Source organism: Tursiops truncatus, chromosome 5, assembly GCF_011762595.2.
Source record: "Tursiops truncatus isolate mTurTru1 chromosome 5, mTurTru1.mat.Y, whole genome shotgun sequence".
NCBI lineage: Eukaryota > Metazoa > Chordata > Mammalia > Artiodactyla > Delphinidae > Tursiops > Tursiops truncatus.
This window is the reverse complement of record NC_047038.1, coordinates 117,856,958-117,873,215: the sequence shown is the minus strand read 5'-3', so window position 1 is coordinate 117,873,215 and position 16,258 is coordinate 117,856,958.

Genomic DNA, 16,258 nt, shown 5'->3' with positions numbered 1-16,258 from the left:
TGAAAGGACTTCAGCTGCTCCCCAGGCTCCGCAGGCTCGCTGGGAGCGCGGATATCGTGCCAACTGGCCGAAGCTCGGCGTCGCGAGTGTCGGAGCCGCCACCTCGTGCATGGTTCCGGGCTCGGACCGCTGCGGTGTGGGTCCTCCTCGGCTCTTATTCCAGCTGCTCCGGCGTCTGAACGGGAGGCGAGAACCGTGCACGCTAATTGGGACACACCAATCTCTGGACGCAAAGTGGCGCACAGCCTCGGGGAGCTCAGGGACAGACAGTAGTGTGCGGAAACTACAGCAAGAGAGGCTCCTCACTGCTTCAGAGAACCGAAAACCAAGACACCCCATCACTTCAGTTCCCCCCAGTTTCCCCACACTCATCAGTGCTGCAGGTGTCTGCCCGGCGCGAGTAACGCCCACCTCCGGCAGCTCTGCAGGTTTGTCTTAGAACAGTCTGCCCTTCAAACAATAAATAAGTACTAAAGTGCCTAATTCGTACGGTTGTTGTGAGAGCTGAGAAAATCCGTGTACAGTGTGCAACATAAGGCCCGGCCCAGAGAAAACACAGCACTTTGGCCTGATGTTAGTGGACTACGACCTTCTGTTTTATAAAGCTCTGCAGAGGAGGTTCCTGAGATTCCGGAAACCTGCATTAATGCGCAGGCAAATTTAAAATCCTCTGCCGCTCACTAGCTGTGGGACTTGGGCAAGCCACAAACTCTCTAATACCCCCGTTCCCAGAACTCAAAATTGGAGACAGTACTCCTTTTTGGGGTTGTGATAAGCATAAAATGAGTTAACATACTTGGCTGTTCCTAACAATGCCTAGGTACCCAAGAAATACCACAGGTTTATTTCAAGTCTCATAGTGGCGCAGTCTACTTGAGTCCCATTTTTGCAATAGGATGTAACTGCGATCTAGGAAGTTAAGAGGGAATTTCGCATTGCATAAAATAGACTAACGTATGACTGTGTTGATGTTATCTACCTTATTTCTGTATTTAAGCAGAAGTCTTTGAAGAGAAGTTCTCCCCCCATTAAATCCGAGCTTTGTTTTGCCTTAGAATGGCCCTGGAATTGCCTGAATCTGTAGACACTGGACAGTATTTTGTTTTTTCAGAGTCAGCATTTTTCACAAGCCTAGCTAGCATCTTGGCTTTAGGGACATTTGGATTATTCAGCCCAAGCCTCTGGCTTTAAAGCTGAGGGAACAGGGTCCAAAGAAGTCAGGTGACTTGCCTGTCAGACAGTGGCAGACAGGACCCAAACTCTCCTTTCCAGGCCCATAGACTCCTTGCAGTAGAGCCCATTGATATTAAGGCGGAAAGGCTCTGGCTGGTTCAAAGTTTTCCTCACTCCAGGAGCATTTTACTTTTGATAGGAACGGAGCTCTCAATTCAAATTATATTCCCTGATTCATGGCATTAAATGGCCAGCCCTAGTCTGTTCAAAACTGATAACAAGACTTACGGCAGCAAGAGTGGCAAAGAGTTTTTGTTTGTTTGTTTGTTTTTTCATAAATCCCAGAGATCCCATTAAGTCAAAGGAAAATTCATTCCTGTGAATATGTTTGGATATACTCTGTTGTTCTATTAAGAAATATTTTAGGGAATCTATTTTTTTAAAAAAACAAGAATAGAGACTTATCATTCCTCCTTTCATTCCAAGACACAAGTATGACATCATTTGAATTACTTCACTTTGAAAACATACATTGGTCCAAACCCATAGAATGTACAACACCATGAGTGAACTGTAATGTAAGCTACAGACTTTGGGTGATAATGATGGTAGGTTCATCGATGATAACAAATGTACCATTCTAGTGGGGGGATGTTGATAATGGGGGAGTCTGTGCATGTGTTGGGGCAGGGAGTGTATGGGACATCTGTATTTTCTATTCAGTTTTGCTGTTAATCTAAAGTTGTTCCAAAAAATAAAAATTATATATATATATATATATACACATATATATACATGTATGTATGTATATTCATGGGTCAAAGAAATAAAAGACTTCCAGTTACTGTTTTGTCATGTCAGGAGCTTGCAAGTCATCACTCCATCCTAAAAACAAGTAAAAAGCTGAACAAACTGAAAATCAACAGCTTTTGTTAGATCTGTCAGAGAATTCAGGTGAAAGGGCAAACTGCTGCCCCCCAAATTAGAGAAAAAGACAGGTGCATACAGAGAATCACAACTTAACCAAAGCAGAAACCTATGAGTAGAAAGCTCTGCGAAAACCAGTACTAGGGAAGGAAAATCTAAACTCTAATTTCTGGGACTTCCCTGGTGGCCTAGTGGTTAAGACTCTGCATTTCCACTGCAAGAGGCACAGGTTTGATCCCTGGTTGGGGACCGCATGCCGCAAGGCCAAAAAAAAAAAACCCCACACAAAATAAAAACAAACAAAAAACCTCTAATGGTTGAGTGGCTGGAGGCTCAGTGTGGACAAATTTGAGAGTTTAAAAACTCCACAGGGGACTTCCCCGGTGGTCCAGTGGTAAAGAATCCGCCTTACAATGCAGGGGACTCGGGTTCCAATCCTGGTCAGGGAACTAAGATCCCATATGCCGCGGAGCAACTACTGAGCTCGTGCACCTCAACTAGAGAGAAGTCCCGGCGCCGCAATGAAAAAGATCCCGCATGCCTCCACGAAGATGCCGCGTGTCGCAACTAAGACCCGACGCAGCCAAAAATAAAAATAAATAAATAAGTAATAAATAAATCTTAAAACAAACAAAAACTCCACCGGAATTCAGTCTTAGTGGGTCTCCCACAGCTTTGTGTTTTGTTTCCAGAAGATCTACCAGCTCTCACATTGAAGATTTGCGAGCAATTCCCTCATGCTTCCAGCAGAGGGACGGGGATAAGGAACCATTTTGAAATACATGATAGCATTCTCAAGAACTACCCTCAAGAGAAACGATTTTATCAGAGCCTAACCTGGGAGAAGGGAAGTTCCTCCTAGCCTTCTTGCCTTACCTAAGGGGCTAAAAAAAAAAGAAGCATTTATTAAATTCACAGCCCAGGACACAAGTTCACTAAAAGGCTAAGGCCTAATCATAAGACTATAGACAGCTTCCCCTCTCCTCATACCTTCCCACTATATCACTTAAGGCCTCTTTGCCACTGTTCATTTCACTGCACACATCACGTATGGCTTTCAACAAAAAATTACAAGGCAAAAAGAGACAGAGCAAGCCCTAGAACCAGACTCAGATATAGCAGGGATGTTGGATTACCAGGACAAGAATTTAAAATATTAGGCCAGCACTGGTCTAATACCAACACCAGACAAAGACATTACAGTAAAAGAGAACTATAGACCAATATCTCTCATGAACATAAATGGAAAACTCCGTAACAAAACAGTAGCAAATTGAATCCAAAATATATATATATATATATATATATATATATATATATATATATATATATGAATCATGACCAAGTGGGATTTATTCTGGGTATGCAAGGCTGGTTCAACATTCAATCAATTAATATAATTCGTCACAATAGGTTAAAAAATAAAAATCACATTATCATATCAATAGATACAGAAAAAACACTTGACAAAGTCCAGTACCCGTTCATGATAAAAACTCCACACACTAGGAATAGAGGGGAACTTCCTCACCTTAGTAAAGAACACAAAGAACTACACCTAACATTACACTAAATGGTGAGAAACTAAAAGTTTTTCTGCTAAGATCAGGAATAAGGCAAGGAGGTCTCCTCTTGTCACTCCTTTTCAACATCGTATTGGAAGCCCTAACTAATGTAGTAAGAAAAGAAAAGGAAATAAATAGTATACAGTTTAGGAAGACATAAAACTATCTTTGTTTGCAGATGACATGATTGCCTATGTATAAAATCAACAACAACAACAACAACAAAACACTGGAAATAATAAGCAATTTATAGCAAGGTTACAGGGTACAAGGTTAGTATACAAAAGTCTATCATTTTCCTATATACCAGCAATGAACAATGAGAATTTGAAATTAAAAACATAATGCTATTTACATTAGCACCCCCAAAATAAAATACTTAAGTATAAATATAACAAAAATGTTTAAAATCTACATGAGGAAAACTACAATACTCTGATGAAAGTAATCAAAGAAGAACTAAATAAATGGAGAGATGCTCCATGTTCATGGATAGAAAGACTCAGTATTGTCAAGATGTCAGTTCTTCCCAACTTGATCTATAGAGTCAATGCAATCCCAGTCAAAATCCCAGCCAGTTATTTTGTGGATTTTAACAAACAGATTCTAAAGTTTATATGAGAGGCAAAAGATCCAGAATAACCAACACTATATTGAAGAAGAACAAAGTTGGAGGATTAATGCTACCCTATCAGGAACTAAGCTGAGCTGGAAGAGAGATCTGAGCTGTCAGGAGTCAGAGCAGACAATTAACGCAACAAGGAGCCGAACTGAAAGTAACAGTGAAGACTTCAACCACTTACAGTGATAGTATAAGCAAGAGGCTAAAACTGGAGAAAATGCCAACTCTCCCCTGTTTCATTGCCCAATAAAATGGCACACCAGTTACGGGTCAGGTGGATCAGCACAGATGTGTGTGTTGTCTCACGTTGAGAGAGTCCTGAACAAAAGGCTCTGGCTGTTTTATGGGCCCTGGGGTAGGGGAGGAGAATGAGGAGGAAGGGCTAGGAATGGAAAATTGCTGGGTACTGAGTTTGAGTAGGAATAAATGTATTCAGGGTTTCCCACTTCTCCTCTCCAATAAGGAGATCTCAGTGCAGTCACCCGAAGATGACCTTTGCCCAAGGCCTCAGATAAAGAGAACAAGGAATGAAGTCAATGAAACTAGGAATGTAAATATGTGAAGAGCATGAACAGTCAGAGGGGCAATAATAGGTCCTTCACTGCAACTCCCTTTAGAGATTATAATACTTAGACTGTATACCAAGTCTGATTGGGGAGGACAGCTTTACCTCGTGAAGCCTTTCAGGTAAAGTCTTTGTAATTGCCTATGGTCAGGCCTGAAAAACCACACTTATATCATATGACCCAACAGATCTAACAGTGCTGGAGATATCCATGGAGTGTCTATGGAGCTTTGGGCAAGCTCTAATAGAAGACTCACAGTGTAGACCCTTATACTCTGGAGCAAGGCTATGTGCTTCACCACAGAGAACTGCTCTGTTGGAAAAATAGGTCCTACTGTCCTACTGGGTCTTAGCAGAGACCAAACCTCTGACTGTGGTACACCAAGGGACTATGCAGCCTGAACTGAGGGTCTGCAAATCAACCAAGCCATAAAGCTGGGCAGAGGCTGCAATGTTCCACAGTGGATAGAAAGTGATACATCCAGACTCAAACGGAAGTCCAAGAAAATTACATGAATTGGTAGTCTAGCCTTCCATGTCACCGTCTCTTCTGCACTGATGACGACACTGATGACCGCAAGGGGAGTTCCTCCTGCCTGATTGACAGAGGCCTGATTCATACCTGGGCTGGTGCAATATGTATTGGAACTGGCCATAAAACGACTGCTGCCACATTACAGCCCCACTTAGGAGTGGCCCTGAATGACATTGGTGAAGGGAAATGTTCCCAGGGCACAGACTTGTGAGATATATGTTTGTTTGTCACTTCATGTGACAGGAGAGGTGGTTTGAGGCACAGTTATATATTGACACCTGGGCAGAGCCAAAAATCTTACTTGGTTGGTCAGGGCCTTAAAAGAAATAAAACTAGAAGATAGGTGACGTGGAGGTCTGGGTAGATAATATGCGGACGGACTGTAGGAGTGGGCACAACACATGCTGTTTCTTTGTAACTCACATTAATGTTCACAAGAGAACATGTACAGAGGAAGCTCTTGACAGCCAAGTACACAGAAAGACAGTCCTATGAATTTTAGCTGGCCTCTCTATGCACCATCCCAGTACTTGACATTGGGCACATGAAGAGAGTGGCCATGGTAGCAGGGATGAAGGCTATGCATGGACCCAACATGGGCTTTCTCTCACCAAGGATATCTTCCTACCTCTGCTGATTGCCCAACAACCCAGCAGCAGAGACTGATGCTGAGCCCTAGATAAAGGTACCATTCCTTACGAGGACCAGACAGCCACCTGTTGGCACATTGATTACATTGGACACCTTCCTCCTTGATTGGGGCATCAAATTGATATACTGAAATTAATAGATTCTGAATATGTTCTGCCTTCCCGGACTGCAGTGTCTCTACTAGCACCATCTGAGAGTTGATAGAATTCTTCATCTCTTAAAATGGTATCCCTACCAGTGCCTTAGAAAACAGATCCACTTGATGTAAAAGGAGATGTGAAGATGGGCAGGTGGGCTCATGACCTTGAGAAACACTTATTTTACCAAGTACCCTATCACAGGAGCAGCCAACCTCCTCTCAAAAACAACAACAACAAAAAACAACACAACAAAAAACCCAAACCAGTGGAATGGCCTGTGGAAAACTCAGCTTAAGGACAGCACCTTGCGGGGCTGGAGCACTTTCCCACGGGATGTGGTATATGCACTGAACTATGGTCAGCATGTGGTGCTATATCTCCCCAAATTAGAATTCACAGGTATAAAAACCAGGATATAAAACAGGAGTAGCCTCCCTCGTCATCAGTCTCAGTGACTCACTAATGGAATTTATGTTTCCTGTTCCTGAAACTGTTGATGCTGTTAGGTCAGAAGTCTTGGATCCAGAGTTGGGGAAGGTACAGGGTTCCACCCATTTGGAAGTTGTGACTAATACTGTGGAGTCACTCTGGGTTTCTTATTCTAGTGGACAAGCAGGTAAAGAATGAGCTAATATACTGACTGGGGTAATGAACTGATTACCAGATGAAGCTAGGGTTGCTACAACTCAGTGAAAAGCAGGGAGGATTATGTTTGGAACCTAGGAGAGGCATTGGAACATCTCTTACTACTTCCATGCCCAGTGTTAACTATCAGTGGGAAATTACAGTAACCATAACCCAACAGAGACAAGACAAGCCACCATGGCAAGATCCTCAGTAGCCCCAGCACCCAGGCTTAAACCAATCACTCCCTTGGTGATTCTGGCTTCTATTATCACTTCTAATCTCAGATGAAGCACCATGCTGCAGAACATGCGATCAGGCTTCCCCAGCAACTGCCCAAAGTTGTTTTTCCCAATTCCTCTGTCTTAATTCCTTTTTCCTACACTCTCACTATTCTGGGACTGTACCTCACAAAAATTAATTAATTAATTAAAAATTAGCAATTAAGCTTTGCCTCAGTCAGTGTTTGCTAGGGGACTCAGGCAAAGACAACACTTTCTCTCAATTTATATTCATTAGGCTACTCAATCATTCTAGGGCTGTGCAATAAAAATTAGACATCCAGAGCAGTTCGATAGAATTATGTAATACTCATACGTAATTCAAAAATATCTAGTAGTCACATTTTAAAAAGTAAAAAGAAACAGGTGAAATTAATTTTAATAACACATTTTATTTAAACCAATATATTCAAAATACTATTTTAACATGTATTCAATATAATTATTGAGATATTTTACACTCTTTTTTCATACTAAGACTTCAAAATCTATTGTAAATTTTATACTTACAGCACACCTCACTTTTTTTTTTCTTTTATTTTTGCGGTACGCGGGCCTCTCACTGTTGTGGCCTCTTCCGCCGCAGAGCACAGGCTCCGGATGCGCAGGCCCAGGGGCCACGGCCCACGGGCCCAGCCGCTCTGCTGCATGTGGGATCCTCCCGGACCGGGGCATGAACCCGCGTCCCCTGCACTGGCAGGCGGACTCTCAACCACTGCGCCACCAGGGAAGCCCCTCACTTTTGATCTGTATTCAATTTCATAAATTTTGCAGTGAATTTGTTCTGAAATATTGGAAGATAATTCTCTGATATTTCTGAACATCTTGTGAGCAGAGGCACTGGATTCTTCTGTTCCAGATGATCTTTTAATAAAGGATGTTTGTATATACATCAGCTTTGGAAGAACAGCCATGTTCTAACCTGTGTAGTTAGGCAGAGAGAAAATTATTTCTTCTTCTGCCTTTTTGTTCTACTTAGGCCCTCAATGGATTGGATGATGCCGATTCACAGCAGGGAGGACGATCTGATTTACTTAGTCTACAGATTCAAATGCTGATCACTTTTGAAAAGACCCTCACCAAATCACCCAGAAATAATGTTTAACCAGTTCTCTGGGCATCCTGTGGTCCAGTCAAGTTGACACAGAAAATTAACCATCACAGTGCACAGTTCAGTGAGTTTTGGCAAACTTATATACTTGTGTAATCACACCCCCATTAAGATACAGAATATTTAATCCTAGAAAGTTCTCTTGTGCTTCTCTCCAAATTCCTCCCATTCCAGGTAACCACTGTTCTGCTTTCTAGCATCATGGTTTAATTTTGTCTCTCGGATGTCATGCAAATAGAATCATACACTATGGTTTTTTTTTACTTCTTTTGTTCAACAGTGTTTTTCAAATTTATCCATGTCATTCATCCTTATTCTTGAAAGATATTTTCCTTGGTATAGAATTCTAGGGTGATAGCTATTTCTTCTCAGTGTATTGAAGTTAATATTCCACTGTCTTCTGTTTCCGTTGCTACTGAGAAATCTTTCATTTTTGCTCTTCCATCAATCAACCTATTGACTTTTTTTTTTCTTTTCTTTTTGCAGGTAATCTACTTTATTTGCAGAGGAAGTAACAGCTCTGTACGGACCCCTGGACTACAGGTGGGCTGCACACATGCTGTTCAGGTGTGTAATCCTCCAGGCCACAAGAAACTGTGTGCAGGCCATGCAGGAACTTTGGTTTCCATGTCAAGGGGGCTGCAAAAAGATTATCTCAAGGGGGGCTGCAAAAAGATTATCTCAAGGCGGGCTGCAAAAAGATTATCACCTGGCCAAGGCTGCAAGGTCACAGATGGATTGTGTTCTGGGCCTGTGGACATTTACTAAATGTCTTCAAACCCACCCCAGCCAACCCCCAGCGCATACCAGGAACAGCTGGAGAGCCTCTTTTTTCCTGCACTATCCCTCCAGTGCCTTCTACTGAGAAAGCTTAATATTGTGTTCGTTTTAAAGGGAAATCTTAAAGGAATTCAGTTGTTTATCACAGAGGATATATATATATATATATATATATATATATATATATATATTTCTTTCCTCTCCCGTTTCGAAGCACAGGCTCCGGACGCGCAGGCTCAGCGGCCATAGCTCACAGGTCTAGCCGCTCCGCAGCATGTGGGATCTTCCCGGACCGGGGCACGAACCCGTGTCCCCTGCATCAGCAGGCGGACTCTCAACCACTGCACCACCAGGGAAGCCCCACAGAGGATATATTTATTGAAATGTGCATTTAGGGCCTAGAGGCAATAAATTGAACTCAAGCTCCAATTAGACATGTTAGAGTGATTCACATCTCACTCCATGTTTCTTAGACTCTTTACATCTCTTTGTGCTACATTCAGAATTTCTTCATAACTTCCACTGCTCTAATTCTTTATTCATCTATGTCTGTTGGGATATTAAACCTGTCTTCTGAGTTTAAATTTCAGTTATTCTATTTTTTTTTAATTTCTGGAAGTACTGCTTTTGGTTAATTTTCAATCTGTCATTTTTTATAGTCTCTTGCTCTTTATTCATATTTGAAACTTTTATTTCTGGCATAATGATTAAGAGGTAAGACTCTGGAATTTCATTACCTGGATTTATATCCCAACCTCTGCCATTAACTGAGTAACCTTGGGTAAGTCATTTATCGTCTTTGTTCCTCAGTTTCCTCATCAGTAAAGCAGAAACAGTCATGTAAATATATGTCTGTTAATTAAGTATATGTTTGTTGATAATAATGTAAGTGTAAGTAATAAGTATATGTTTGTTATGAGAATTAAGAGTTAAGAATTCAGAATTCAGAACAGTTCTTGGCACCTAAAAATTATTACCTAAGTGTCGGCTACTGCCTTTTGTGGCTGAGTTTTTGGATAGGAAATTCATATAACATGAAATTAACCATTTAAAAATGTACCATTTACTGACATTCAGTGTGTTCACAATGTTGTGCAACCATCACCTCTATCTACTCCCAAGGTATTTTTATCACTCACAAGGGAGACCTCATACCTGCTAAGCAGTCACTACTCATTCTTTTCTCCCCCGCACCCAGTCCCTGGCACATACCAATCTGCCTTTTGTCTCTCTAGATTTGACTATTCTGGATATTCATAGCAATGGAAGCATACAATATGTTTCCTTTTACGTCTGGCTTCTTTCACTTAATATAATGTTTTCAAGATTCATCTACATTGTAGCATGTATCAGTACTACATTCCTTTTTATGGCTGAATAATATGCCATTGTATGGATATATCACATTTTGTTTATTCATTCATCCATTGTTTCCATCTTTGACTATTGTGAGTAATGCTATGGATATTCATGTACAAATATGTGTTTGAACATGTTTTTAATTCTTTTGTGTATATATCTAGGAATGTAATTGCTGAGTCATATGGCAATTCTGTGTTCAATTTTTTGAGGAGTTACCAAACTGCTTTCCATAGAAGCTGGATCTTCTTACATTCCTACCAGCAATGTACAATGGCTCTAGATTCTCCAAATCCTCACACTTATTTTCCATTTTTTAAAATTATAGCTATCCTATCAAGTGTGAAGTGGTATCTTATCTTGATTTGCATAGTAATGATGTTGAGCATCTTTTTCACGTTTGGTGGCCACTTGTACATCTTTGTTTTTTTTTTTTTTTTTGAGAAACGTCTTTTCAAATCTTTTGCCCATTTTTAAATTGGGTTTCTTTTTTTTTGTTTTTTAAGGATTCTTTATATATTCTGGATATTAGACCCTTACCAGATATGTGATTTGCAAATACTTTCTGCTTTTAGGTTGTCTTTTCACTTTGATACACAGAAGTTTACAATTTTGAGGAAGTCCTTTATCTATTTTTTCTTTCATTGCTTGTGCTTTTGGTATCATATCTAAGAATTTATTGCCAAATCCAAAGTCATGAAAATTTACTCCTCTTTTCTTCTAAGAGTTTTATAGTTTTAGATCTTCCATTAAGGACTTTGATCCATTTTGAGTTGTTTTGTATATAATGTGAGGTAGCGGCCCAAATTCTTTTTTTTTTTTTTTTTTGCATGTTAATATCCAGTTGTCTCAGCACCATTTGTTGAAGAGACTGTTCATTCCCCATTGAGTGGTCTTGGCACCCTGTTGACCATAATACGTATATGAGCTTACTTCTGGACTCTCAATTATATTCCATTGGTCTATAAATTTATCTTTATGCTAGTACCATACTGGTTTGATGACTGTAGCTTTGTAGTAAATTTTGAAATCAGAAAGTATGAGTCCTCTTTGTTCTTCTTCAAGATTGTTTTTTTGTGCTCCTTTGCAATTCTGTATGAATTTTTGTATCTCCCATTTCTGCAAAAACAATCATTGGGATTTTCATAGGGTTTGCATTGAATCTGTAGATTGCTTTGGGGATCACTGCCATCTTAACGATAATAAATCTAATCCATGAACACAGGGTGTCGTCCCATTTATTTAGGACTTTTCAGAAATACCTTGTAGTTTTCAGTATACAAGTTTTGCCACTTCCTTGGTTAAATTTATTCTTATTTCTTTTTGATGCTATTATAAATGGAATTGTTTTCTTAGTTTCATTTTAGGATTCTTCATTGCTTATAGAAATACAACTGAGGGAGTTCCCTAGTGGCCTAATGGTTAGGATTCCAGGCTTTCACTGCCATGGCCCGGGTTCAATCCCTGATCAGGGAACTGAGATCCTGCAAGCTGTGCGGTCAAAAAAACCCCCAAAACTGATGTGTTGATTTTTGTATCCTGCAATTTTGCTGATTAGCTCTAATAATTTATATTCTATATCACATCCGCTGCCAATGTAGTTTTACTTCCTCCTTTCCAATTTGGATGACCTGATGTTTTTTAATGTCTGAAATTTTTGCAAGTCAATTCCTACTCATGGCACTATGTTGCTTTGTACTTTTATTTTCCTTTCTGATTTTTAACTGTGAGCTATTATTGAGTCCCTGCAGAGTATTTGTTTGCTTCCGCCAGCACTGGGTTGCTCTGACTTGGAACTTTAAAAAATAAACCTTCTGCTTGGGTTTTCTCAGACTACCTATGTAGTAAGATTTAAGGCTACAAATCTTCACAAAGGTCAAACTATTATTACATATTCTGAGAGAATACTCTCCTGCCACAGAGCATCAAGATTCAAGATATGCAAACTCCTCATCGTATGTATTAAGGATGGGTTTATCCTGTTTGAACACCACTCTTTGGATGCATTCTGGGCTTTGCAAAGGTCATGAAAATACATTTCATTGGTTCTTCAAGTGTGTTCAAGATGAAAGCTAGTTTCTGATTATAGTCAGCTTCCTTTTTGGGTTCCTGTTTTAATTTGGTTTTGGCTTGAGAGTACTTTCTTTCTCGACAGATTTTTTTTAAAAACACTTTTTAGAAGTGTTTTTTCCCACCATGTTTAGTTGCTTTTTCACAGGAGAGATGGTCAGTGTAATCATCTATACTGAAATATCCATCCACTCACTGAGGTGGCCTTTAAGTCAGTCAAGCTTCCATTAATTATTTTTCTATAGTATACTGAAGTTTTTGGTTTTTGTACTTTTGGAGTTAAAGAAAAACAAGGAATACTTTTGGCAAAGCCTAATATTTAGCTCATAGTCATCTATTAAATATCTGACCACCTAACAATGTGCTAGGCAGTCACCTAAGTCATGTAGGGGAACAAAACAAAAATCCTGTTCTTACAGAGCTTACATTCTGGGGTGAGGTTGGGGAGGTAACAGTAAATATTACATTTAAGGTGGGTATTACAGAGTATGCCACAGTGCACTCTATAGTGGCAGTGCTGTGCTGGTATTTTATATAGAATAGTTGAGAAAAAAACATGGGTTGACATTTGAACAGAGACTTAACAGGGAAGAAAGGGCTGTACTTTATCTTTGATAATTCCAGGTAAAGGGAAGAACAAGGGAAACATCCTGAGGTAAGAAAAAGCCCGCTGTGTTCAAGCCTCAGGAGAGGCCTGTGTGACGGAGCTGAGGAAGTTGGTGGGGAAGAGTGATTAGGGAAGAAGTTAATGTGGTGGGAAAAGTCATTCCAGCCTGTAAATTGCTTTTAGGATTTTGGCTTTTGCTCTGAATGAGGTGAGAAACCATTAGGTTTGGAGCAAAGCGATAACACGATCAGATATGGTTTAAAAGGAATATGGTGGCTGCTGAGTGTGGGATAGATTACTGCAAAGTAAAAAGCAGGGACACTACTCAGGTTATTGCAAGAATCCAAGAGATGATGTAGATTTAGACCACAGTGACAGCAGTGAATATCGTGAATAGGTAGATTCTGGAAAAAAAAAAAAATTAGGTAGAACTGACAGAATTGCTGTTTAATTTGGAAGTGTGAGAAATCAAGGTTAATGCCTAGGTTTTGGGCCAGCGCAACTAAAATGTTTGTACTTACTGAGGACAAGAAGAGGTAGGGGCGTGTGTCTGCATGTAGAAATCAAGTCAGTCATCCTTTAGACAGCCAGATGGGATGATGAATAGGAAGTTCCTGAACAGGAAGTTCAGGAGAAATGGCTGGTAGGTCAACATATCACAATGGTTAACTGTGTTCTTAAGCAACTAGGGCATGAAAGTACTTCATTGTTTGGCCTTACTTGACAATACTCAAATTTGATATGGTAAACAAGGAATCGAGGTTACATAGAGGCTCAGACAATAGTAAGAATGAAAAGTAGTTATTTCATAAAACCATTTTCTACAATACAGAAAAAAATTAAGAGGGCTCTTAAAATTTTTTAAATACATAATTTCATCCAGAAAGTGTACAACTTGGGAAGAGGTTATCGACAACGGAATGTTAAAACAACATATTCCATGTAAAAAAGCAACTATCAGGAACACTGTGTACCAGAGTTATTCATTAAAAAATTCTTTAAAATGAGGCAAAGGAACTAGTAGTTTAACAGAGTATCAGGAAAGAATGCAAAATATTGGTTAATTACTGGGGACCTGAAAAAAAAACACTCGGCTAACTGCAATCTTCCTAGTCTTCCTAGAACTTTTTGACCTTTCAACACAAGTTCTTCCATAACTTTTATTTTGAAGGGGGAGGGGCTGTCATGTCTTAAATTTCTGGTCCAAATACCCTTACTGTTTTATTTTTCTGTTATATTGGGAGAGTAGAAAGTTTTAATAGCTACCTTAGGGTATGTTCAGTATCTTCTAAATTCAATGAAGACTGCTAACACCCTTCACATGACATCTTACATTTTCAAACCACCTCCCACAGCCCCCCAAAAGTTGCTTAGGCCACAGAATGAGACCAGGGCTCAAATCCTTGTTCAGCTAGGTTATCTAGCCAACACTTAGCAGGGAAACTCTTGCACCTGGTTACTCATTTTAACTACTACTTGGCTACTGGCTGAATTATGCATACCCAGAATAAAGTTAGGTCTTAGTTATAAATTTGAATGTCACTGGGTTAGACTGTTACTCAAATTAGTTCACTGTAGGATGTTAATAAATCTTATTAAGTAAACATGTAAATCAACCCACAGTATTAAAAGTACTATGAATTTGTCATTGTTAGAAATGTAATACTTGGGCATACAATGTAACAAGTTCTCTTACAGCCATGAAACATCAAGAGTAAAATGAGTAAAATCATCACAGGGTCGGAAGTATCAGGAACAGCCTTCACCTGGATGGTTTTTCAAAACAGGCCACTGGGTACCATTCCATAGTTTCTCAATCAGTGGCCTGGAGTGGGGTCTGATAACTTTCGTTTTAGAGAACTTCCCAAATGATACTGATTATTGCTGGTCTTGGGGTCACGTTTTGAGAATCACTGTCCTAAATTCTTTACAGACCATTGTTTTTGTTATAACTGTAAGAAATTCAAAAATAGAACTCACACACAGTATTAAGTTAAAGTGTGGATTTCATGTTAGCTGGAATTACCGAGTTAAGACCAGAGTGTCTTTAAACACAGACTTTAATGGTAACAATCCTTTAAGCTCTATTAACCTTAGCTATTACAAGTGTTATGCAGATGTCACTATTAGACAATATTTAGTGACTTGCACTGGGTTCCTCATAAAATAGAGACAAATTCACTTAAAACTGTAATCAACAATCATTTAACAGTTTTGTTATGCCAACACAAAACATGGCTAATTTGAGTCACTTCCAAAATCACTAACACAGCATGATCAGTATCTGAAGTATGTCAACTAAGCCATTAAAAAAAAAAAAAAAAAAGTGAGTGTTTCACTACCCCTGAGACCACCAGTTAACTGTGGTTCATACTTTAAAAAATTGTGAGTACACCCACACAAGAAAGCAGAGTAGTAAGTTATTTTTTTCTTTTAAATCTGATTATCACATTGCAAACCTGCCCAGGAACAAAAATGAGTCACTTAAAATATAATTTATCATTAACAGCTCAACTGGACTATAATCCCCATAGGTTAAGAGAAACTTAAGTATTTAAAATCTGAGTTATGCATTAAAAGACATAGGAAACAGGAAGAACCAAAATCAATTTTTAATCTAACGATCACTTCAGTCCTATACATGGCACTAGTAATATATATGGGGGGGGGAGGACAAATTCTTGGATTCTTTTGAAGGTTTCATTGCAGATGATCTCAAGTCCAGTGTTCATACATTCAAAAATGTTGGTTTTCCAGGTACTTTACTGTTCTCTTAAACCTGGAGAAGCCTTTATGGCTTATTCCCTTAGAAGTGACATACGAAATATAGAAAGCATCAAGTCAAAGATACAGAGAACTGGACACATCTACTAATCATTATGACAATAGTTTAAGGAAGTCATCTCTATAAACACTTAAGGGCTGTCTATGGCTAAAAAGGTCAATTTGAAAGCCAATTGGGAATCCAGAAGCTCTGACAAGTATGTTTTATTCGTGGTTGGCTTTTAAGAAATGATATGCCTACTATAAAAGCTGTTATTTTGAGGGAATCTCAGTATTTATTCTAAAAATAGAGCCAAAAAAAGTTTCTTACCTTGTGGAGAGGTATGTTACTAATTTCTCATTTGTACTTTGAATCCAACAGTTTTAACAGTATGACATCTACCCTTGAGTTGTTTTTAAAGCAAAAGATAAAACGAAAAATTCACTCATTGGAAAATTGTATAACTGGATTGATATTTCTCAAT